We start from the raw sequence: 23738 nt of genomic DNA, 5'->3' as shown, positions 1-23738 counted from the left end.
CAGTAGTTTTGACCTGTGGACCTCCTGAGAAGGTCGCGGGGATCCCAGGATGCTTCCGGACCACATTTTGAGAGCTGTTGGGCTAAATTTTCTCATGATTTTGAGAAAAATAAAGACCTTTTTTCCTGTGAATAATTCCTCTTTTTATTCATGTTTTGCATTTTGGGAATTGCAAACACACCAACTAAGCATATTTCTTAGCAGAGAAAGAGGATTAATTAATTGTCGGAGTCTTTGGCAAAACATAGAATAAGAGAACATTTTCTAGCAAACCGTTCTCTACCTCTGACACACTGTCACCTCTCACCTCTGTGTCCTCATTACTGGCCCTGGGATGTCAGATGATACTAACCTATTAAGTTCACATAATAATAACTAAAAGTTATTGACTGCGTACTGTGCATTAGGCATTACAGCGAGCAATTTCTGTGTAACTCACTGGGTTCTCAGTGGGTTAGGGATGTTGCTATCCCAATTTTATTGATGAGGACTCAGAATCTGGGAGAGATTAAAACCCAGCACCGTCATGCTGTTATTATACGTCAGAGCAGAGGTGACACACCTGTATAACCCAGTGCCCTTGTCTTCACACTCTATGTATGTAGCCTCCGTGAGCTTTTCTAGCGCATAACTCCACCCAAGCAAAAAAGACTGAACTTGGATGAGACACGAGGCTTTATTACACAGCTGCCAGCAGGATGCAAACTGACCCCCTGCCCTCTGAGGTCTGTCCCCTGCCTTCCGCACGAACCTCACATCTCACCTCTGTCAGCTTTGCTTTTTATTGTCCTGTATTACCAATACTTTTTAAATGTCTCTTCCTATCACATTTTCTATGTCTTCTTGTATAGGAAAAATGCTAACCACTCCCAGTGCTCCTGTTCGCCACCATTGCTCCGTTCCTATGGAAGAACTCGTGGGGTTAGCTAAAGGAAAAACTAGACCACTCTGAAGAGGGTGGAAGGCACATGGAAGATATGTCTTCGTCCTTTTGGGATTGTTCATCCTTTTAGATCTCTGGATGTTTGGTGATATAAGATAGACCTGGATGGTGGTATTAAGGTTTTTAGGGTTTTTTAATAGCTGAGTTACACATCACCACAAACTTAAAACAGCACATATTTATTATCTCACATTTTGTGCATCAGGATTCCAGGAACTGCTAATCTGAGTCTTCTACGCAGGGCCTCACAAGGTTGAAACTGAGGCGCCATGTGAGCTGCATTCTCATCTGGTTGTTCAACCAGGGAAGAATCCACTTCACACTCATTCCAATTGTTGGTAAAACTCACTTCCTTGTGGCTGTATGACTGAGAGCATCAGCTTCTTACTGCCGTAGAGGCCGCTGCAGTACCCTGCCATGTGGCCCTTTCTGTAGGCAGTTGGTGGCACAGTTATTTGCCTCTTCAAGCCCAGCAGGAGGCGCTTTCTCTGGTCTTCTAAGGAGGAGTCTTATATAATATAATGTAATCATGGGGTGATATCCCATCTCCTTTGCCATATACTGTTTGTTAGAAGCAAGTCACAGATTCCACCTGCACTGCGTGGGAGGGGACTACATGAGGGCACGGCACTTTGGGGTGTTGCCAACACAGTTGATTGCACCTTGGGAAGGATCTCTTAGATCCTTCCTAGAGGGTGAAGATGAGGTCCAGAGAAAAGGGGGAGGAAAGGTTACGTACTTGTTTTTAAGGAGGAAGACTCTCATCTTTAGGATATTAAATGTTTGAAGTCAAAGAGTATTGCGTCCACAGGAAGGAGTGAAGAAGCAGGCCACATGGTCAGCCTCTGACCATATAGGCCTTAGATTGGAGAACAGAAGGAGTCCCTGTGACTCCTCTGTGGTCCTCATCAAGATGGAGGCCAAGCTAGTAGGGACACCAGCAGCTGTAGCAGATGGCAGAGCAGGTCTCTAGAATCTTGGACAACGTCTACCATGGTATTTCACGTTGCAATACCTCTGCTAAGACTTTGCTGTTTCCCCAGGAGTTGTTCCCTCTACTTTTCTTGTGGCTAAACCTATCCATGCTTCAATATTAAGCTCAGATATCACTACCTAACTCCCTGAACGCTCCCCATATTTCAATGTTAGACTATCCCCGTCGGGCTAACACAGACCTGCATCTGCCTTCTTCTTGCATTACTGCTTACAAAGTCCTCTTTACATGGCTGACCCACGGTGTACTACTGGAGCTCAAGGAGGAGAGTTTTCTCTTTTGCTACTATTTGTCATAAAGCCTATCATATAACAAATGCCCTTTAATTCTGACCTGTGTGTACACAATGGTACTGCTTACATAAAGGAATATTTAAAAGTGAACAATACTCAGAAAACACTCAACCATTATTTTCTTCCCCTTTTATGTTAAAACATAAAATTAATGAACTAAAATGCTTAGCACATTTATTAACACAAAGTTCTATTCACCGTGGGGGGCGGTTTGTACATTTGGAATCAGCTACTTAATGCCAGTGCGCACTTGCAGGATTAATGCTTCTTATTCCCCTGAGATTTCTACTAAAACTTTTAGCTGTTTGTTGACCAATCTGAGCATCTCGAGTCTACTTTTGAGCCCTCTTGCCTTTCAACAAATTTTCTTTGGAGTTGCCCACGTGCTGACCCGGCAGAGAAAAACCCCCTGTCTGAATTCTGTGCCCCGCCGATGCACCCTCCGGAATCCTCACTCGAGAGAAAGGGGATGTGGAGAATCCTCAGGAACATAGATCCCAAAAATGGGATTCTGGAGTCCCAGGCTGGGCACAGGGAGCTTCTGTCCAACTAGAGTTCTAGGTCCCCTCTTGCACCAATTGTTCACAACACCGAGCAAGTCATTTACCCTCTAAGCTCCAGTTCCCTCAACTGAAAAATGAAAATGACGCTCCTTCATAGGATTAACACCAGTTTTCTTTCTCTCTATCCTTTTTCAGAATTTCATATGAAATCCAAGGAGCCTGGGCACCAGAAATAGATTTCAGTTTTGTAGGCCTTTCTTCTGATAGCTAGCGAAACCACTGACTCAGCATGCTCTCTGTTAGCCTTCCTAGAAAAATGAGAAATTTGAGTATAAAGAAGCCTGAGAAGTATTTTAATCCAGAATGGACTCCCAAATATGTAATCCACACAACAGCAATAGGTTTATCGAACCTTTAAACAATAAAGGTATAGGGTGAATCTTGAGGAAGGGAATGTAGTTGCAAGACTGACTTAATTATAGTATACTTTTCAAAAACAAGAGTTATACAACGTTTAACTTTTAGGCATGCTTCTGTAGTCTGCTTTCTCACTTTTCAGAGGAGGAGAATGAGGCCCAGAGAGGTGAAGTAACTTTTCTAATATCACACAGTGCATCAAAGATGGACTTGACTTCAACAATCTAATCTTTCTACTTGAGATACTTATTTAATTTTAATTAAGTTTATTTTAGAAGTAATTGCAAGAGGATCTCTGAGAATTACTTAAAATGGTCCTTAGAGTTCGACAATAAAAAAAGTCCCTCCACCCCAGTTTCTTAAATGCCTTAGGCAAACTACAAATGCCCTGGCAAACTACTTTAATGCCTTAGCAAACTAAGGAGCCTGTACAGGAGTCTCAGAATAAACAACAAATTGCATAAAAGTGAGTATTTCCTCCAAAACACACAATTATATTGACGCTTATAGACAGGTTTTGTGGGGTCTAGTAGTCAGCCCTAAGTCCACAAAGGATGTCAAGATGGGCAGAATTACCTGGATTATACAGCATTTTAATTAAGGTCCTGCCACCAGAATATTGTCTCAAAAAAAATTTGTTCCATGTGGTCTGACTATATTTTACAAGGAAAAGAGAATGAGATTTGAGATCAGCTTGTTCTGAGCATTTCTTCACTTCTTTACTCTCTATCTTTAAGCAATTTATTTAACCTGTCATGCTTGTGAAGAGCTTGGCAGAGAGTGGAAACTCAGCAAATGGTGAGACAGTGTGCCTCACAGTGTTTTCTACGGGGACGACGCACATGGGGATCAGACAGCTACCTTCTGGGCCCCACTCTGTCTCCCACATTCATTGCAAAAGGGCAGCTCTACATGAAGCCCTTTTCTGAGTGAGGCACAGACGAGGGTCCTTGATAAACCTGTAGAGAATGCCAGAGATAGGATTCCTTGCCTACGTAGAAAGGAAGAAGAAACCAAGGGAAACAGGCAGAAAAGAAACGGGTTGACATTTCTTTGAAATTAACCCACTTGGGCACCCACAGTAATGAATTGCTTCTCCAACACCCGCTGTTTCCTAGTTTCACTGGATTGGCAGCTTTGATCCGGAAATCCCAGGTGCCGAGTGAGGAGCAGAGCTATGAAAATTCAAGCAGAATGACATTTTCCAAGAAGAGTTGGATTAGTGGAAGGGAAAACTCTGCCAAGCTGAAAACCTTTCAGGATGGAGGAACGATAAACGGCATAAGCAACATCATACCTTAAACCTGATTTGATTCACACTGAAGAGATGGTAACCTTTGTGCTAAGGGAAACTTGGGCTCCGGAGTCAACATTTTCCTGTGTCTGATGCTAATGTTCTTCTACCCAGCTGCAAAACCCATCTGCACTCTTCTAATGCTTTTTCTCTCCTTCCTGCTCTGGTTAATTTTCTGGGCACACTTCTCAAACTGTCAGAATTTAGTATTATTATAGAACCCTGAGCCAAACCTTGGTAGCTGGAAGAATAGCTGAGAGGCAGACACAAGTGTGAACTAACTCTTTTTAATGCACACACACACACACACACACACACACACAACACACAAGCGTGCTCCTAAGTTAAGGGAGAAAAAGTCCAGGACTCTGCTATTGTGGGAACTAGTTTATCCTTATCTGAACTTACTTTGTGTCCTTGGGGCCTCCTTAAGAAGCCTCCTTTGCTGAATCACTCTCTCAAGGACATGCTGAGGGTGATTAACCCAGAGCACCTGAGACAGAGGACTACAAAAGAAAAGAAATGAAATACCCCAGGAAGCCTTGAAGGCCAGGGGCTTTCTCTTTGTGCTCTAGTCTTTATGACAATCCCGTAGGGTTAGTATCATGAATGCCATTTTACAGATGAGAAAACAGGAGCTCAAAAAAGTATTATTTATTGGGTGTTAGAGGGGTAGTAATCATGAGGTCAGAATTTTATCTAGATTTACTCACCTTCAATGCCATAATGATAATTAGTGCCATTCACTGAGGATTGAAGATGTCCCAAACACTCTAAGGATTTTATATACCTTATCACACTTATTCCTCATAATTCTATCATACCTATTTAAGATGGAAGAACTGGGGCTTAGGTTTTGTTACTCACTCATGTATGTCAGGAGCAGACCTTTCTATGATGGGGAAAAAATATAAGGCCAGTGAGAGTTAAAGTTTCATATTACTGGTGCATCAGGCGTTACTATAGCATGGTCTTCAATTACTGTTTTTGATCCTGGAGAGTCTCATAATAATAATCTAATAATATGGATGCAATTGGGGAGCAATTTCAAGCACTTTCAGATCACCAGGCAATCCTTCTGCCAACAAAAGATTGTAGCATGCGCCTAACAGACCCTGCACAGTTATTAAACAATTCACACCCAAGTCTGATGAATTTCCCTAATTGTAATTGTCACTCTTGTCTCACCTCCCTCACCGAGCTTCAAGGAGTGAACGCATGACAGCTGCGGAGCAGAGGAATAGTTCTGGGAGACACGTATTCAGTTTCGGTGAATTGGAATTCAGCTCATATTTGTTAAGACTGAATATTCTATTTGTTCAGTTACCACATACGTAGTAGCTATTATGCTTGAATGTTTCAAAGACAATTATCTTATTTAATAGTCACAACCATTTGTGGTAGGTATTATTCTCTACCTTTTTCAGATAAAGAAACTGAAGCCCGAGGAGGTACAGAATGTAAAACGATTAAGTGGCAGAACAAGAATTTGAACCCAGGACTCTGATCCTACACAATATGCTTTTATTACAACACTGTGAAACAAACTCTTGACTTTCTAATTCTACGATTTCAGTCATGAAATAGTCCATCGAGGGTGTGGACGTGCCCAAGCGTGTGTCCAGTCAACCCCGGTCAATACACGCAGAAGCTCTGTTCCCATAATTGCTCCAGGGTCCTTAAATACGTATAGTAATCTGGCTTGCTTCACCTCCTACTTAGGCTGGAAGAATGACAGCCTTTTTAAACCTGTAATTCAGTTTTCATAGCTCTCTGGTGGGGAATGAAAGGAATAAAAAGAGGGCACACAGACCTGTTTCCAAGGCTTCCAGCTGTGTCCATGAGGTAGTAGGCTGGAAGGAAATTCAGAGAGCTATTATGGCATGATTTTAACAAGAAAAACACCTTTTTAAGTTAATTTCTGCTGGCTTTATACAGAAACCAGCCCTGAGTTTCCTGGAGACCCGTTTGCGAGAGAAGCCCTGGGGGAATGCTTCATCACAGTCATCCCCCTTCCCTCTGGTGCGTTTTTATCATCTCCCTGCAATGGCCATTGAACTTGGACTGCAGATTCATTAAGCAGGACGGGTCTGCTCCGAGTCAACGTAAAACATCTGTCATATTGTCAGTACTCATTTTGTCTTCAATAAAATATCATACTTGGAGTGTTTTAGTTTTAAAATATACCACCATTCTATTTTTCAGCAGGCAAGTCTGGGCAGAACTTTTCTCCATGGCTTTATAGATATTGTTATTTCCCATTATCTGCCTTGAATAAAGCTGGCTTTTCAATAACCACCATTTACAAACTAATGGATTACAGATGAATTTGAGGCAAATGCTTTACTGATTCAAGAGCTGTTGGTATTTTATTTGATATAACTTTAAAAAGAGAATCACTTTAGGAGTACTTTCTACGTATTAGAACTGTTTTGTGTACACGCCCCAATTTCCTGCCAGGCTCTGACCAGAGAGGTGCTTTCCCCTACAGTGGTTGTAAAAGGTTGGACTCCATGAAAATGGTTAAAAAACTGTCTAATACCACCAATTTCATATGGTTCAATCTAAAAACACACGTAAAACATAGCAGGTAACAAATAAATATTTATTGGATGGATGAATACATGGAAGACAGACATCTAGGTGTGAATTTAGCCAACTAAAATTTAAAAGGGGGTGGGACTGTTGACCTGGTAGCAGAAAATCACTCCTTCTCTTCATGTATGTGTCCAGAGGGAGTAAAGACAAATCAATATACTTCTGTTGCATTCCCTGGTTCATTTGTTGACCCTTTCGGTAATTGGTTAGCATCTGCCTTGTGACAGCACTGTGCCAGATGGGCAGAAGAAGAGAGCCCATGGCCAAATGCAGGATTCAGAGCAGTTAGCCAATGGTGACAGCACAGAGTAAGTGGTACCACGACACAGATGCCATGAACACTCAGAGGCTGAGCTCCTAAAACTGCCTGGTGTGGAGGGGACACCTGAACTGAGCTCTGATAGACCAGTTAGGAGGCCTCACGTAATGAAGACACCCCAGAAAGAAGAAACAGTATCTACAAAAGCCTGGAGATGTCACTTCTACTGAACCAGGTTCATTTTTGCCTGTTGCCCAGAAAGCCAAACACCAAGATGATGAGATTGCAGCAGAGAGAGGGTTTAATCACAAGGCAGCCAAGTGAAGAAACGGGGGAATGAGTCTCAAATCTGCCTCCCTGAAAATGGGGACTCAGGGACATTTACTGGGTAGGGAGCAAGGTGGTCTGAAGTATGGGGATAGATGATTGGAGGTGAGGAGAGGTCAGGTAATTGGCGACCTACACAAGCGTAGTCAGACTCCATGCCTCTTCATAGGATGCATGTTCACGAAATGGTGATCTTAGCATGATCTAAGGCTGGAGTTTTTAGCCTCTTGACATCAAAAGATCACTTATTGGGCATCTGTGCAGGCCTAGTTGATGGATTGGTGGTCTCAACCATCCTGAAGTGGACAAGGGGTTCTAATTCCTGAAAAACAGCTCACACACCCATTACCATGGTGACCTAGGGCCAAGGAGATGTTATCTGTACGAACCTAGTGAGTCTCAGATAGCGTATTGCCTAAGCAACAGAGTTAACAATGGTGGGGAACAAAGAAAAGCTATAATCAGTAATTGCAAAGAAGCAAAAAAAGTTAGTTACTAGCACCTGATCATCAATGGCTGTTTGCCAGTTTCACCACTTCCTAGTGAGAGCAAGGGGAGCTGAGGTGGAAGAAGGAAGTGCAGCCTGGCCAGGAAAGCCATTTTGAGGAGTTTGTACTTTACTTTGAGATAAGTGGGGAGACACTGAATGGTGTGAATCAGGGAAGTGCCTTAGACAGCTTGATGTATTAGGACAAATCATCTGAAAACTGATTTGAGAATAAGTTTCTCAATTAAAAAAAAATAATGTGAGTTTTTTGCAGAATTGAATCAAATTTGTAGATGATTTTGGTAAGTGTGATGACATGTTTACCTCTTTACTATACTGAGTCTTTTCATTTATGTACATTATTGTCTCAACATTTTGGAATGTTTTTATATTTTCAAGGATGTCTTCTACTTTTCAAGTTGTCATTGGTAGGAGAGTCTCCTTCACCAGGAATTCAGACTTGAACAGACACTTCTCTAGAGAAGATGTGCAAATATCCAACAAGAACATGAAAAGATGTTCAACAGCATCGGCGTTAGGGAAATGCAAATAGAAACCACAATGAGGACCACTTCATACCTACTAGGCTGGTTATTTTAAAAATAAACAGAAAATAAGTGTTGGCAGGGATGGAGAAATAGGAACACTTGTAGCTTGCTGGGGGAATGTAAAATGGTGCAGCCACCATGGAAAGCAGCTTAGTGGTTCCTCAAAAAGTTGAACGAAGAATGACTGTATGACCCAGAAATTCTACCCCTAGCTATACACCCAAAAGAAATGAAGACAGGAGCTCAAACAATTACTTTTTCAAAAATGTTGATAGCAGCACGACTCAAAATGTGAAAAGGTAGAAACAACTCAAATGTCCATCAATGGATGAATGGATAAACTGTGGGCGTAAAATACAATTACGCAGCCCTAAAAAACAATGAAGTGCTGATATATGCTACAATTTGGATGAACCTGAAAAACATTATGCTAAGTGAAAGAAGCCAGAAACAAAAGGTCACATATTGTAAGATTCTTTTCACATGGAATATCCAGAATAGGTAAATTCATAGAAACAGAAAGCAGATGAATGGTTTCCAGGGTGTAGGGGTGAGTAATAGAGAAGGGATGCTTAACGGGTAAGGGTTGTTCTTCTGGAATGATCAAAAAGTTTTGAAACTATAGAGAGGTGGTGGTCTCACAACATTGTGAATACGCCAAATGCCACTGAACTGTACAATTTCAAATAGTTAATCATGTGTTATGTGAATTCCACTTGAATAAAAAAATGTTAACAATGGACGTTGCAATAAAAGATATAAGGAAGTTATTAGAATTCTTTAAGGAGTTTATTATCTCTGATTTTGAAAACTGTGACAACATAGCAAAGCAAATATCCACAGGCCTAGAAATAGAAATTAAATTTAATGATTATTTTATTTTATGGAAAAGAACACTTTTTTTTTTTTTGATAGGGAAGTTTGGCCCTAAGCTAAACTCTGTTGCCAATCTTCCTGTTTTTGCTTGAGGAAGATTGTTGCTGAGCTAACATCTGTGCCAATCTGCCTCTGTTTTGTATGTAAAACACTGCCACAGCATGGCTTGATGAGCAGTGTGTGGGTCTGCGCCTGGGATCCAACCTTGCAAACCCTGGGCTGCCAAAGCAGAGCATGCAAACTTAATCACTACACCACTGGGCAGACCCCAAGAGCACTGTTTTTTATAGGAAGCTTCAGATAATCCAATTATTGATAGGAAAGAATTTTAAAATTAATTTTCATTAACTAGAGATATAGTGATAGAATGCATGGAGAGATGTTTTGAATCATATACAAACCATAGAGTCACTTTTAATTTCTTATATGACCTTCATTGTTATAGGAAATGTCAGAGGAACATCCACATGCCATTATATAATCTCACATTTTAGCTTAAATTCCTTTTTTAAAAAAACTAAGAGAATTATACTTTATTACAATAGGATTCCACTCGAAAAATCTCTTTGAGATACAATGAAAAGGCTGTCTGAGTAGAGCCGTTACACTGTTTACTAAGGTTACTAAATATCACAGTTTGCCCAGAACTGAGAGGTTTTCAAGGGTGCTGGATGGCTCTGGGCAAACTAGGATGAGGTGGTGGTCACTCTCTTGTTTACTCTCCCATTTTATAAAGTTGTTGAAATGACCAACAATATCTTTTTATAAATTATCTCTTTATATAGAAGTAATATTCCTGTACTGTTTAAAATTAAGTATTTCATTTTGGTTTCTCTTATTTGACAAGTTTATTAGATTTCTTTGATATATAAAAATTATATATATGTAAGGTATACAACTTGGTGTTTTGATATGTGTATACATTGTGAAAAGATCACCATAATTAATAGTTATCATCAATCCATCACCTCTACGTAGTTACCACTGTGTGTGTGTGTGTGTGTGTGTTTAGATTTAATTGCAGATTTATCCTCAGCAAATTTCAAGTATGCAATACAATGTTGTTAACTATCACCTCCACAGTGTACATTGAATCCCCAGAACTCATTCGTCTTGCGTAACTGAAACTTTGTATCCCTTGACAAACGTCTTCTCATTTCTCCCTCCCACGCCCCACCCCTGGCAACCACCATTCTACTCTCTGCTTCTAGAAGTTGACTATTTTAGACTCCACATACTAGCCACATCAGGCAGTGTTTGTCTTTCTGGGTCTGGATTATCTCACGTTGCACAATGTCCTCTAGCTTCATCCTAGGTTGTTGCAAATGGCAAGATTTTCTTTTTTTTGAAGGCTGAATAATATTCCATTGTATATATATATACACCACTTTTTTTAATCCATTAATCCATCAATGGATATTTAGTTTGTTTCCGTATCTTGGCTATTGTGAATAACGCTGCAATGGACACAGAAGCGCAAATATGAGATACAGATTCCATTTCCTTTGGATGTATCCTCAGATATAGGATTGCTAGACTGTATGGCACTTCTATTTTTCATTTTTTGCAGAACCTCAGTACTGTTTTCCGTAAGTGCCGCACCGATTTACATTCCCACCTATAGTGCACAATGGTTTATTTTTCTCCACATTCTCACTAACATGTATCTTTTCTCTTTTTGGTAAGAGCCATCCTAACACATGTGAGGTGATATTTCACTGCTGTTTTGATTTGCATTTTCTTGATGACTAGTGAAAACTGATTGTATGAAGAGTCAATAGTTTAGAAAACTTGTATAAAAATTTATATTTTGAAATAATTTATCAGAATTATTGCAACCTGTAAAATACTCTTAGCTCTAGTAACAGTTACATTGGCGGAAAGATCCTGAAAATAAAAATTACCAAGATCATTTGTGATTTTTCAATTGCCACGAGTAACAGATATCACTTTCAATTATAGAGATTGAAAATTAAGTTACTAAAAGTATAAGTTTTGATGACCTAATAAATGAATTTGCAGAAAAGCATGGCATAAAAATCTTATGATCAATGAAAAAATCACATTAATAGATTTATTGTATTACAGAAAATGGTGACACTGAAATATTATTTTTTTGCAATTTGTAAGTTTATGTCATTAGTCATGTGTCACTTTTATCCTTATCATGTCTTATAATTAGTAAAATATCTTTTAAAGGAAAAGTTTTATATTTTTTGTATCTTTATCTGCTCTCTTTTCATACTGCTTTTTGAAATAGAGACCCTGGTGATCACATTTTGTTGCAACTAATCCTTTATATAACATTCTTTACAGTTTTCTTTTTCCTATACATTGTCTCATTTCTTCCTCACAACAACCATATGAAGGCATTACCCTAATATCAAGTTAAGAAATAGATGCTTTGAGAAATCAAATTGGACTCTTGACTCAATCAAATGTTTTTTTCTGATTCTTATGGGTATGCATGCGCACATCAGTCCAGAAGAGGTAGAATTTTCCATTTAGATCAGTTGCCAAAGGCGCTAAGAATGCTTTGATATATTTGCTCTTTGCCCTTTAAGAAAACAAGTCTCTTAAGGGGGACTGGCCCAGTGGTGTAGTGGTTGGGTTTGCATGCTCTGCTTCAGCTGCCTGAGGTTCACAGGTTCAGATCCCAGGCACGGACATATGCACTGCTCATCACGCCACGCTGTGGCGGCATCCTGCATACAAAATAGAGGAACATTGGCACAGATGTTAGCTCAGCAACAATCTTCCTCAAGCAAAAAGAGGAAGATTGGCAACAGATGTTGGCTCAGGGCCAATTTTCCTCACACACACACACACACACACACACACACACACACAAACCCAAAAACAAAAAAAAAGAAAACAGGTCTCTTGAAACCAAGGCTACTTATTTTAGCTTTCAGAATCCAGAATGAAAGGAAGCAAGCTTTCTATGATAAAGATCTTTCCTGAGGTTTAACCTTGCCTTCCAGCGTTTCCTGTTACTCATCTGTTAATGTGTCTCTGCCAATTAAGGAAGGTATTTTTTTCTGTATTCCCCTTTCTTCACTTTTGCTATTTATTCTCCATTTGTAAATCATCTAAAAGTTTGTACCTGCCACCAATATTAGACTTCCTTTAACTTTTCATATGATTCAGGTCTCTAGCCAATTTCTGTCATTCCTCAAAGAAAAATAAACAAACAGCTATGGAAATAAAGCTTGGAGTCACCCTGCTGAGGGAGAGGTTCTGAAAGGTGTCCAGCTCACAGAAACCAATCTCTACATGTCCTTCCAGGCTGACAAGGCAAGCATTGACTGCTCTGTGCCTTCACAGCACCGACAGAGGAGTCTTTTGGGAACCCTGGGAAACACTACCTATCTAGATGAAGATTTGTCTCTGCATAACCACCAACACACACTTGATATTATAGCACAACGGCCAAGAACATAGGTGGTCCTGGACTAGGCAACCTGGGTTTGAGTCTTGACCTTGGGAAAGTTGTATAACTTCTCTGGGCTTTTGTTTCCTCATATACAAAATAGAGCTAATGATAGCATTTACCTAATGGAAAGTTATTATGAAGATTAAATGAAGAAATGATTAAATGAGCTAATGTCTGGTTTAAGTAAAGTACACATTTGATAACTATTACTAATTGCTATTTGTGAAACACTTCTATAACAATCAAATCAATCTTCTATTCTCTTTCCAATCAATTGGTTTGACTGTACTTTTATTTTTATCACTCAAAGGATAAAGCTCATTAAGTTTGGTTAAGATAATTAATAAATTAAACCATAGAACAGGTTGCTGGAGAAGAAGACTGACAAGGACTCCTTTCCCACATGGCCACAGAGTGGGGTCACCTGCTTATCTGAAGGAGTGACCCCATCTCAAGCTTCCAAGACCCATATTCTGATCCTTTCCCATCCCTGTTGGCAGCATTCCCAACAAATGCCTCAAGAACATAGGTTCTCCTTTCTCTCATCAAACTATAGTTGGCAAACATGTTAATAGACAAATGTCCTAAACTTAAATGGCTGAAAATGTGTATCGGGTGGCTCCCCTCTCTGATTCTTTGTCTTTGTAATAGAGCCCTAGAGTGTCAAGACAATGAACTTGTTGTCCTGTTGACATCAGCCTTTTGTGGGTGTTAATGTTGGAGGAAAAGAGGGCTTCCTGGAATACCCTCCTTGGGTCAGAGTGCGTGTATCTGCTCACAGGTTAATGTTGCCCAGGAAGAATTCATATCAGCAGCAAATAAGATTTGGGGGTAAAAATAGTCATGGGTATTTGTTTAGTTCTTGATAAATTCAGGATAAATTCTGAGTGCATTTCATTTGGTTTTCCCAGCATCAGTGTGGTCAAACAAAGGATCTCAGTGCAGGAGCAGGGACACAAGCCTTGGCTTCAGAACTCCAGGTTTCTATTTCAGCTCTAGCATTCCCTCTGTGTAAGCTTAGAAAAATGGCTTATCTCGCTAAGTCACAGCTACTAACCTAGGAAATCGAGAGTTAAAAAAAATGCTGCACTTCATGGAGTTGAGGCGTTGATGAGATAAGGCCACTGATGATATATTTTCTTTCCCCAGAAATCTGCAGTTTGGGAAGTTCAAGCATAATAAAAAGCAGAGTAAAATCAGAAAGTTGATCTTGGGGTCTGAGGTTCTTCCCCAGCCCCGTCTCCCAGAACTGCTGCCCTGCCCCCAGATACAGCTGGAACTTGGGCAGCAACGGGGGACTGCCCCTCAGTCCCAGTGAGGTCTCTGGGCACAGTGGTGGCAAACTTGGGGACTTGGTAAAACAGATGATCAGCACAGCAGATTTTGCCTCCCGGGGGATAGATAATGAAAGAAGCCATGGCTGCCAACACCCGTGTGGGGAAGGAAAGATGGATGGAGTCTGTGACGTTTCTGCAGTGAGGCAATGAAACATCTAATGCATTTCCAGGTAGTGTGAGGTCAGCTATAATGGTCATAAAGGAACTTGAGGCCTCACACTATGATATCAGTAAAGAAAAACAGATCACCATGAACACAGAGCCCTAGGCGACAAGACCATTTCTCTTTGGAAAAAATGGCTTAGCAGAAAAATTGCAGAATTCAGGCTCAGCATTAGCAACTTCCAGAGCTTCCACAGTATGGACTCAATCTATTCTTCTCTTTTTCGTATCTTAAAAGACAGATTTTGTAGATGGAACTATTTCTATATCTTTGTGTCTTAGGTAGGACTTGGGAATATATCTATGTTTTATTATTCAATTATTCTCTAATATTTTTCATATTTTTATGTTATTACTAATAAGATTCAAGTTATTTTGTAAATTCTGTTTACTTTTTGCGTTCCAGTTGTCACATTTTTTTCCTTTGTAAAAAATTTTCTTGCCTTCCTTCGGATTGATGTAAGCATTATTTCTAGAGAAATATTATTTCTTATTCCACCTTTTCTGCTGATTTGGAAATTAATTAGTCTACATTTTCTTATCAATTAGCCTAGAAATTATAATAAGGCTAATTAAACTGGCACAGTACAAAGCTAATTAATAGCTTTACCTTCCTCTCCAACAATATAAAGCTCTTAATTCTTTTTATTACCATCATTCTTCTTCTGAATATAGTTGTTATAATGTTTTAATTTCTTTTCTCCTTTTTTTAACCCCATGAATTAGGTATTTTTATTATTATCGCTGCTTTTTGCCATCAATACGAGCTTAGATGTAACCATCCCATCTTCTTGATCACCATTTCTTCTTCCTTCTGTGACCTTACTTCCGGGGGCATTTTCTTTCTTTCTGAAGAGCATACTTTTGAATTAGGTTAATGTGTGTCTGTGAGTAATAAACATGCTTAGGCTTGCATATGTTAGGGTTCAAATTTTGCACTTATGCTTGAAAGATATCTTTGAACAGTTTTCAGATGCTGCTTCCCTGTCTTCTGGTTTCCAGTGTGGATATAGTGAGCTACTGTCGGTACAATTATCCTTCTTCTGTAGGAAATCTGTCCTTTCTTTCTGATACTTTTAACGTCTTCTGTTTGTCTTCAGCGGCTTTCAGTTTCACTAGAAGCATTTCTAGATAATATTGCTTCTTTAAATTTATCCTACTTGAGTTATGTTGGGCTGCCTGAATTTGAAGACTCAGTTTTTCGTCAGTCCTGGAAAAGGTAAGTTACTATGACTTTAAAGTTTGACTCCCCACCCTTTCTCAATAAAATGCCTTCTGGACCTCTGATTTTCTCTATGCTGCACCTCCTCATTCTGTGCCTTTCACCATTTATTTCACAAAGTATACCTGTCTCGCTGTACGGAGAATTACTGCTGATCAGACTTCAGCTTGTTTAATCCAGTGGTTGATTCACTCTGAATTATTATAGTGTTAATTTCTAGATAATTTATTTGGTTATTTTTTAAATCTACCTGGTCATTTTTATAATTTCTTAATCCTATTTTTGATTCCTTTTTTTTAGGTTAGCATACGTGTATACAGTTATACTCCTGTGGATTTTAGCATCTGAACTTTTTGCAGAATCTAATATATTCTTAGCTGCTTTGGCTGACTCTCATCATGGTGCCCACTTCCCTTGTGTGTATGTGTTTTGTCCTGTTGTTTTAATGTTCCCTGAAATGTTGTCTGTTCAAATTATTTGAAGTCTAGTTTGAGTTCCTAAATTACTCCAGGGAATATCTGCTTGTGTTTCTGCGGGGCACCTAAGAAGACTATCTCCAATGGTTATATAAAATTCTTAGCTTGGGCCTTTTTGGAATACACAGGTATTTCAGACCCCAGAGGTACCTGAGGTCCAAGCGATGGTTAGTAAATCTCTGGAGATAAGACTACCCCCTTCCCCCAGGATTCAAAGCCAAAGGGTTTCTTTGCACTTTCTTTCCGGGGGGTAATTTTTCTACTCTACCCCTTTTTTAGATTAAGGACATAGCTCTTGGTTATCCTGGCTTTGTGCTGGAGTTTCCCATACAGCCCCTCTCCTTGTGCAGGTTGTAGGCTTTGCCTCTGTCCCCTTGGGCCTGTTAAGGTGCGTGTGCTCTTTCACGGAGGATCACGGATGTCCCCCAGGAAGTGGAGGCTTTAGTTCTTATCTCTGGATTTGGGTTCCATTTGGCACTTGGCCTTGAGTTTTTTCTTTAGTATCTTTTCAGATTAACCAATCATGTACATTATATATAATATATGATATTTATTAGGTATAATATATGCTAATATACATTATAATAATAAACGTATAATAGATAGATACAATAAATATTTATATGTAAGTATTTACATTTTATCCCTCTTACCCAATTTTCTCCACTTACTTCCTTACCCCTTTTACAAAGCTCCACTCCTTCCCTGTCCCCAGTCCAAAGACGTTTGTAACTAGCTCCAGTATTCACTTCTTTATTCATTCACACTTCCACGTATTTAGCAAACGCTGACTTTCTCCTCCAATGAATCAAGCCTTGTGCTTGACATTTGGGACCCAAGGATGAATAAGACTTGGTGTTTGTGGGCAAAGAATACACAGTCCACTGGGGGAGAGAGACCAGTAATCGGGTGGTAACCTAGAGTGTGAGAACTGAGGCAAGTGCTGGCTGATCTAGAAGCACAGAGGCAAGGAACACAACCCAGACTGGAGTGGGAAAACCTTTCCAGCTTCTAGAAGACACGACACCTGAGACGTCTTATGAAGCAAGCATGAGAAACACAAAAGGATTTTCAGGAGTAGCGTAGGATTAGGCAAAAATTACTGATCGTCTAAACATGGCCGATAGTTTTCCAGCACTGTGTTTTTGCACATTATTTTCTTCCAATATGATTTTTATGCTTTATAAAAATTTTGAAATTCTTATATCACTTTAAAGTTAAAGCTTAGCATTTCTTCCTCTCTGAAGTCCCCTTCCCCACCCAGAACTCTCAGTAAAAATTAATATTTCCCCATTTTGTCCTCAGTGTTTCCCACCATTTGACTCCTAACTCACTCATGGGAACTCTTTCTCAAATTGTGGTTCTTTACAAGTGGGTTCCCATGGTTTGTGACTTTCTTCACAGCACGGTACTCACATTACTCTCCTCCGTAACCTCATGGCCCTAAACTTTCACTTTTACTCTCCCACGGCTCTGCTTTACTAAATCAGGAAATAACAAGATCAAACAACTTTAAACACAACAGGATGGACCTGGGCTAGACATGGAGTAGGACTGCTCAATAGGAACGGTTGTTACAGGTGGAACAAGTCAAAAAGGGGCAGCATGAAACAGCGGCTGGCATTCTGTCCTGAGACACAGCAGTATAGTTGTGAGTTCTTCCTCTGGTTCCAACTCACTGTGTGATCTTAGGACTCTCATGTTGAAGGTAGAGGGGTCAACCTATGGGAACTGGATTGATCGGAGAGATAGTGGAGAAACGGGCCAGAATGATTTGCATATTTCTGGTTTGGCCATTGGCCAAGTAGTGATTTCATCCCCTGAGAGAGATCTGGTCTAGTGGTGGTGTAGTATGGAGATAATGACTAAGAGTGGGACATGCTTGTGAAACCTACAGGTGGAAATGACTAGTAGGCAGTTGAGTATAGAGATCTGGAGCTCTGTAGTCTGCTCTGGTGAGGAGTTATAAAAACAGAAGGGCATAAGTTCAAATTTGCCTAATCCCTTTTCTTCATGATTTAGTTGATTCATCCATCAGTTTTCAGCTTTCAAATGAAGCACCCAAAATATTTTACTATGACCCCATCTGGAGTATACACCCACCACTCCTAAATTCTCCCTATCATTTTTTTTGTTATTTTTTGGACAGAGGATATGAGATAAGAAGACATGAGTTTGCCTCTCCATAATTCCTCTACCTGTATCGCCTGGGACATGACCTTATCCCCCTCTGAGCATCAGTCTCCTTTATCTGTACAAGGAGGGACTGGAAGAAATGATCTCTCAGGTCTCATTTGCATCTAAATTCTTCTGATTCTCACTTTGGTGTGGAGGGAAAATTAGGATTGAAATTAGGAGCAGAACTTTGTCTAGAACTTCCCAGGCTTTCTTTGACTCTTGCTGCATCAGTAAAAACAGAAGTGCTCTCCACCCCCATAGCAACTCTCCTGCTGCTCCAGACCACAGGATCAAAGAGGAGAACTGGCAAATAAAGAATGTAATTGAAGAGTGGGATCAGAGGTCAAATTTTTGTTGCCTTATTTTCCTTTTTATGAAATAAACAAACAACAACAATAACGAAACCTTAATAAGTTAAGACAAAATAATGGAAAGAATTGCATTGAAATCTTCATAAGCAAAGTTTCCCTTTAGTGAGAATGCTCCAGGGTCTGCAGTTTAGTGCAACAAAATTACATACAAGTAAATAAATTATTAGACTATCACAGTAGAGGTATGTATTTGATCTTCTGGGAGAACTCTGTTCATATCTTTTTAATGTTATTTTTTTTCTTTTAAGTCTTTCTCCTCTAGTAGACATCTTAAGACCAGGGCCTGAATCTCATTCATCTTCATACCTTCAATTCCTGAGTCCATGCTTGACACTCAGTAGATGTTTGTTGACTGAATGAGAGTCATTATTATAATAGAATTGTTTAACACAAAATCTATATCTGCAAATGGCTTAAAAAAAACCCAGAAAAGAGTCATTAGAAAGTGAATTTTGACTTCTTATTTACAGGGTCTTATTCTTATTTACTTTCCAGAGTAAAACCCTTAAAAGATATTGTCCTTGAATGGTCCAGAATGGTCCTTGAATGGTCCTTGGGCATCGAGCCCAGTAATATTTACCAATAGATTCTAGATAGTCTTGAAGAGAAGAGAAGGAAATTAGGAGCTCCTGCAAGTTCCACATCAGAGGCTTTAAGAAGTGCCACTGTAAACAGCAGGGTTGAGAGAGTCTTGAATCACAGAAAGAGCTTATAGTGGGGGAAAATGATGCAAATAGATGCAGTTAGTTGAGGCTTGAGTTGAGATTTGACTTACCCAGGAAGCACGTTTTCTGCTTTGACTCTGAAAATTAAAAGTGAAGCTTGGGGTAGACATGAGTCATCAGGTGATAGGAACTTATGTGGTTCCCATAGCGTTCGGGATCCTGAAATTATGAGCGATCTTGATCTGCTGAACCCTGACTGGGTGGATTATACAGGCACAGAATGAGTTGAAAGATCATGGCAGTGTGTGCAGCAAGCATGAGCTAAATTCACTTATTCATCCATTTATTCCAGAGAACAATTTTTGTGAGCACTGTTTTATGCACAGGATTTATAACTATGAATGACATCCCATCTCTGCAAACAGAACTTGGGAGGGAAGACAAGAGGAGTGAATGGATCATTAGAAGAGAGTGTGCTCAGTGCTATGACAAATATAAGCACAAGGTGTTCTGGGAACCCATCAGAAGAGTACTTAGAAGTCATCTTGGGGGATGAAGGAAAGGTCTAGGAAGGCTTCCCAGAGGAAGTGATATCTAAACTGAGACCTGGAGGATATCTCTGAGTCAACTAAGAAAAGGCAGGGTAGGAGGATTCAGGTAAAATGGATGGTATGTGCTGGAGCCTAGAAGTGTGGGAGCCTAACAAATACATGAACTGCCAGAGTCTGGAATGTCTGAAAACAAAATCATAGGTGATATAAAGTTGGGAAAGGGGGAGGGCAGATCACAAAGGGTTTTGATTTCATGAGAGAGGTCTGGATTCCTCCTTATGCAGTTGGAGACACTGATACACGTGAAAGGAAGTGACATGACCAGAGGCCACAGACTGCAGAGCAAAGATGGGACTGAAGTGGAGCGGGAATGAAGGTACGGAGCCCATTTAAAGGCTGTTGTAGTAGAGGTGGTAAGAGATGATGGTGGTGTGAAGGAAGTTGGAGGAAGTGAGGGTGGAGGTAGGTGGAAAGAGTTCAAAGAAATTAAGAATAGAAGCCATAGAACTTCCTATGTGATTGGAAGTGAGAGCCACAGGAGGAGGGGAGGCTCAGGATGACAGCAAGGTTTCCAGCAAGAGTTCGAGATTGATGTGTCACCCCTCATCACGGGACAAAGGAGGAAGAAGAGTTTCAGGGACTAAGAGGAGTTTAGTTATATTGAATTTAAAGTAAATTTGGGATACGCAAAAGGAGATGTCCTCTAGCTAATTGGAAAGAAATTTGGATTTGTGCTAGAATTATAGACTTGAGAGTCATTACAAAATAAAAATTAATTATAGCTCTGGGAATGGGTGAAATTTCAAAGTTGAATTTGACAGAGTGAGGACCTAAGGGGAATAAGAAAGAAACCAGGAAAGAAATGGGCATTTAATGGGTGATATAAAGAAGGGGAGATGCCTAAGGAGTACTTAGAGAACTGGGAGGAAAATGAGAGAAGATAGGTGTTGAAACAGAGGGAAGAAGGTCTTTCAAGAAGGAAATGAACAGTTAGATGGGCAAGAAAGATTGAAGTCCAGACAGTGTCCTGTGACTTGCATAACAAGAATACCAATGGTGACCACTTGTGAAAGTCGTTCCAGTGGAGTGGTAGAGATGCAACCAGGTGGCATTTGGTGGCAATGACTGGAGGGGACTATGGGGAGGTTATAAGGGTTGGCATGAATCTCAAGAAGCATTGTCAGCCTGCACAGCCAGCCCTGGCTGTCCCATCAATGAAAAGTATAGCAGGCAGACCTAGAACTCTCTTCTTTTTCTTTCCTAATCCATTAATCATTAATATGACCCCACCCCACCCCAGCCCCATTTTGAACCATTACCACTCCTAGAGAGAATGAAGAGAATTGGATCTATCTATTAAAAGTATGGGTCCAAATGGCCTGATAACACAGTGAATGCCTAGTCTTGAGTTTTAATTCTTGTACCCTATACTAGCAATCCCATTTTGCTCAAAACTTAATTTCTCTGAACCTTAATGTCTTCATTTGTAAATTTGGGATAATAATAATCTGTACCTGATGGATTTGTTGAGAGAATTCCATGAGAATATGTATGTAAACCCCCCAGCACAGTGCTTGTGTGCAATCGTCTAGACTACCTTATTGCATTTGTGAGGAAATTAAGGCCCTAAGAAGAAGGCTGACTTGCTTTCACTTGATTCAAAATATTGAAGGCAGATTTTGAGCTGTGGGTGAGAACTTTCCTTCCCTTTTACAGATGAGAAAACTGAGACTTGGGGAAGAAACATGCCAATGTTGACGCAGGTAATTTGTTGGGGTGCTGGAGCTGGGCTCAGGTCTCTTTATTCCAACATCTAGGCTCACCCGGGCATCAAAAGTCTGGGACAGAAATGGAAAGTAACCATACCTTCTACCTCTTTCCATCCTCCTCTGCTCTGCCAATTTCTCAAGACCAAAAGAGCAGTCTGACTTGTAAGGGTTTCTAAGAATTATCCCAGGATCTGGTTTAGCATCTGGATCGAGCTACAATCAAACTATCTACAAGGCTCTAAGGATGTCGTCGCAGGCTGGTCGGCAGGGCCACTGCACACTCCCCTCTCCAAGACCAGCACATGGGGTGCTCTATCTCCTCCCTCGCCTCCTCTCTTCTCCGCTGCTGATCCCTCACGATAAAGCCAGGCAGATCTGGGTTAAGGTCAAGCTCTACTGCCACCTCTGTGACCTTGCATTTGGTGTGGAACTCCTCGCAGCCTCAGTTTCTGGAGCCGTGTATACTAAATAATTAGATATTCCAAGTCCACCTCAGGGAGCTGGAGTGAGGTTAAAACGAGACAATATGTATGTGAGTAATAAACTCTCATATGGAAGGTAAATACATTATATTGTTATTAAGAAATCAGCTTATTTTGCTGAATTTCAAAATTAGGTTTTTAAAATTACCATGTTCCTGTTATTATTGTGGTTGTTGCCTCTGTTGATTCAAAGCCGTGGAAAGGGCACAGGGTGCTGCCTTTCAACCTTTACGTGTCTGTCATCCACTGTAAAGTTTGCCTGGAATAGTCTGGAATTCCTCAGCTCCTTCACCTGAAAATGGAGATTAAAATACTTGGCTTGCAAGATTGTTGAAAACTCAGGATGAAATAATAATCCTGGAACTAACCTTCAGAAATAAGTATCCATGTCAGTCCGTGTGTCTTCATTTCCTGGTGTTTAAGGAGACCGGAGCAAAGTAAGCAAGTGTGGTTTTAAAATAAACAAACCAAATGGAAAACGGAATCTGTTTCCAGAAAGGACATGCTGAAACACCCGAGTGGACTAAGTCGCTCAGCTACTAATTCTGAGTTTGGAGTGAGGCTTGCTTCAGCTCACCCTCCTCCAGAGAAAATGAGGACTGAATCTGAGTGGTAGCAGATAAGGGAAGGCAGGGGGCAGTTGAGGGAGGATGGGTTGGAGATGACAAAGAGAGAGAAAGCCCTGGAAGCTCTGAGCACAGGGAAGTGTGCTCCTGAAATGCCCACCTGCCTCCAGCTGCCCTGCAGAGCACGGGAAAGAACGCAGTGAGGTAGAGAAGGGCTGGATGAGAGGGGTCCCAGGGGGCCTGCTCACTTACCCTGCACTGGAAACCATCTTTGAGGCCCATGACTTCCAGTCCATGAGGATCGATGTGTCACCTGCTATGACAGCTCGTGTCCCTCACATGCGGCTGGCTTCATCCTCAGGGAGAGCCCCTCAAGGTAGCGGAGGGGCAGGGGCATCAGGGGCCTCAGATTGGATCCTCTGTGGGTCTCGTGCGGAACATCAGCTTGCGGACAGAGCATCCACCGCAGGCTTTCTTCGGGTGTTGTCACCTCAATTTTAGTCTCAAGTCTGATGTTTTCTGATAACATACTACATAGTTCCTCCTCCTGCCCCAAAGAACTTTATAAGATAGACTCTTGCCTAGAGGGAGCTTTGGGAAAATATTAATAAGCCAAGTGGCCAACTTCTGCCTTTCTCTGTAGGTAGAAGTTGAAATCTTGTGAACGGAGTGCAGTCCAGATTACAGAAGTGTGGTGAAGAAGAAAGAACAACCTGAAAAAGACAGTGCACTTTATTTGCTTAAGAATTACTTCTAAATATCTATTATGCAGCAGGAACTCAGATGTACAATGGGCCCTGTCCTCGTGGAGATAACAGACTATTGGGAGATTCAGTCTTAATCAAATAACTATGTTCAAAGAGGACAGAGGACACAGTGGGATAAGTGCTTTGAAGGAGAGGTGTATGGTTTATGAGAACATGTAAAAAGGGACCTGGGGTCAAGCATGATGTCCTTCAACTTGAGTCAGTTCAAGGAGATGGG

This window comes from Equus przewalskii, chromosome 14 (assembly GCF_037783145.1).
Source record: "Equus przewalskii isolate Varuska chromosome 14, EquPr2, whole genome shotgun sequence".
In the NCBI taxonomy this organism is placed as follows: Eukaryota; Metazoa; Chordata; class Mammalia; order Perissodactyla; family Equidae; genus Equus; species Equus przewalskii.
The sequence above is the reverse complement of the archived record's forward strand: the minus strand, read 5'-3'. Positions refer to the sequence as shown.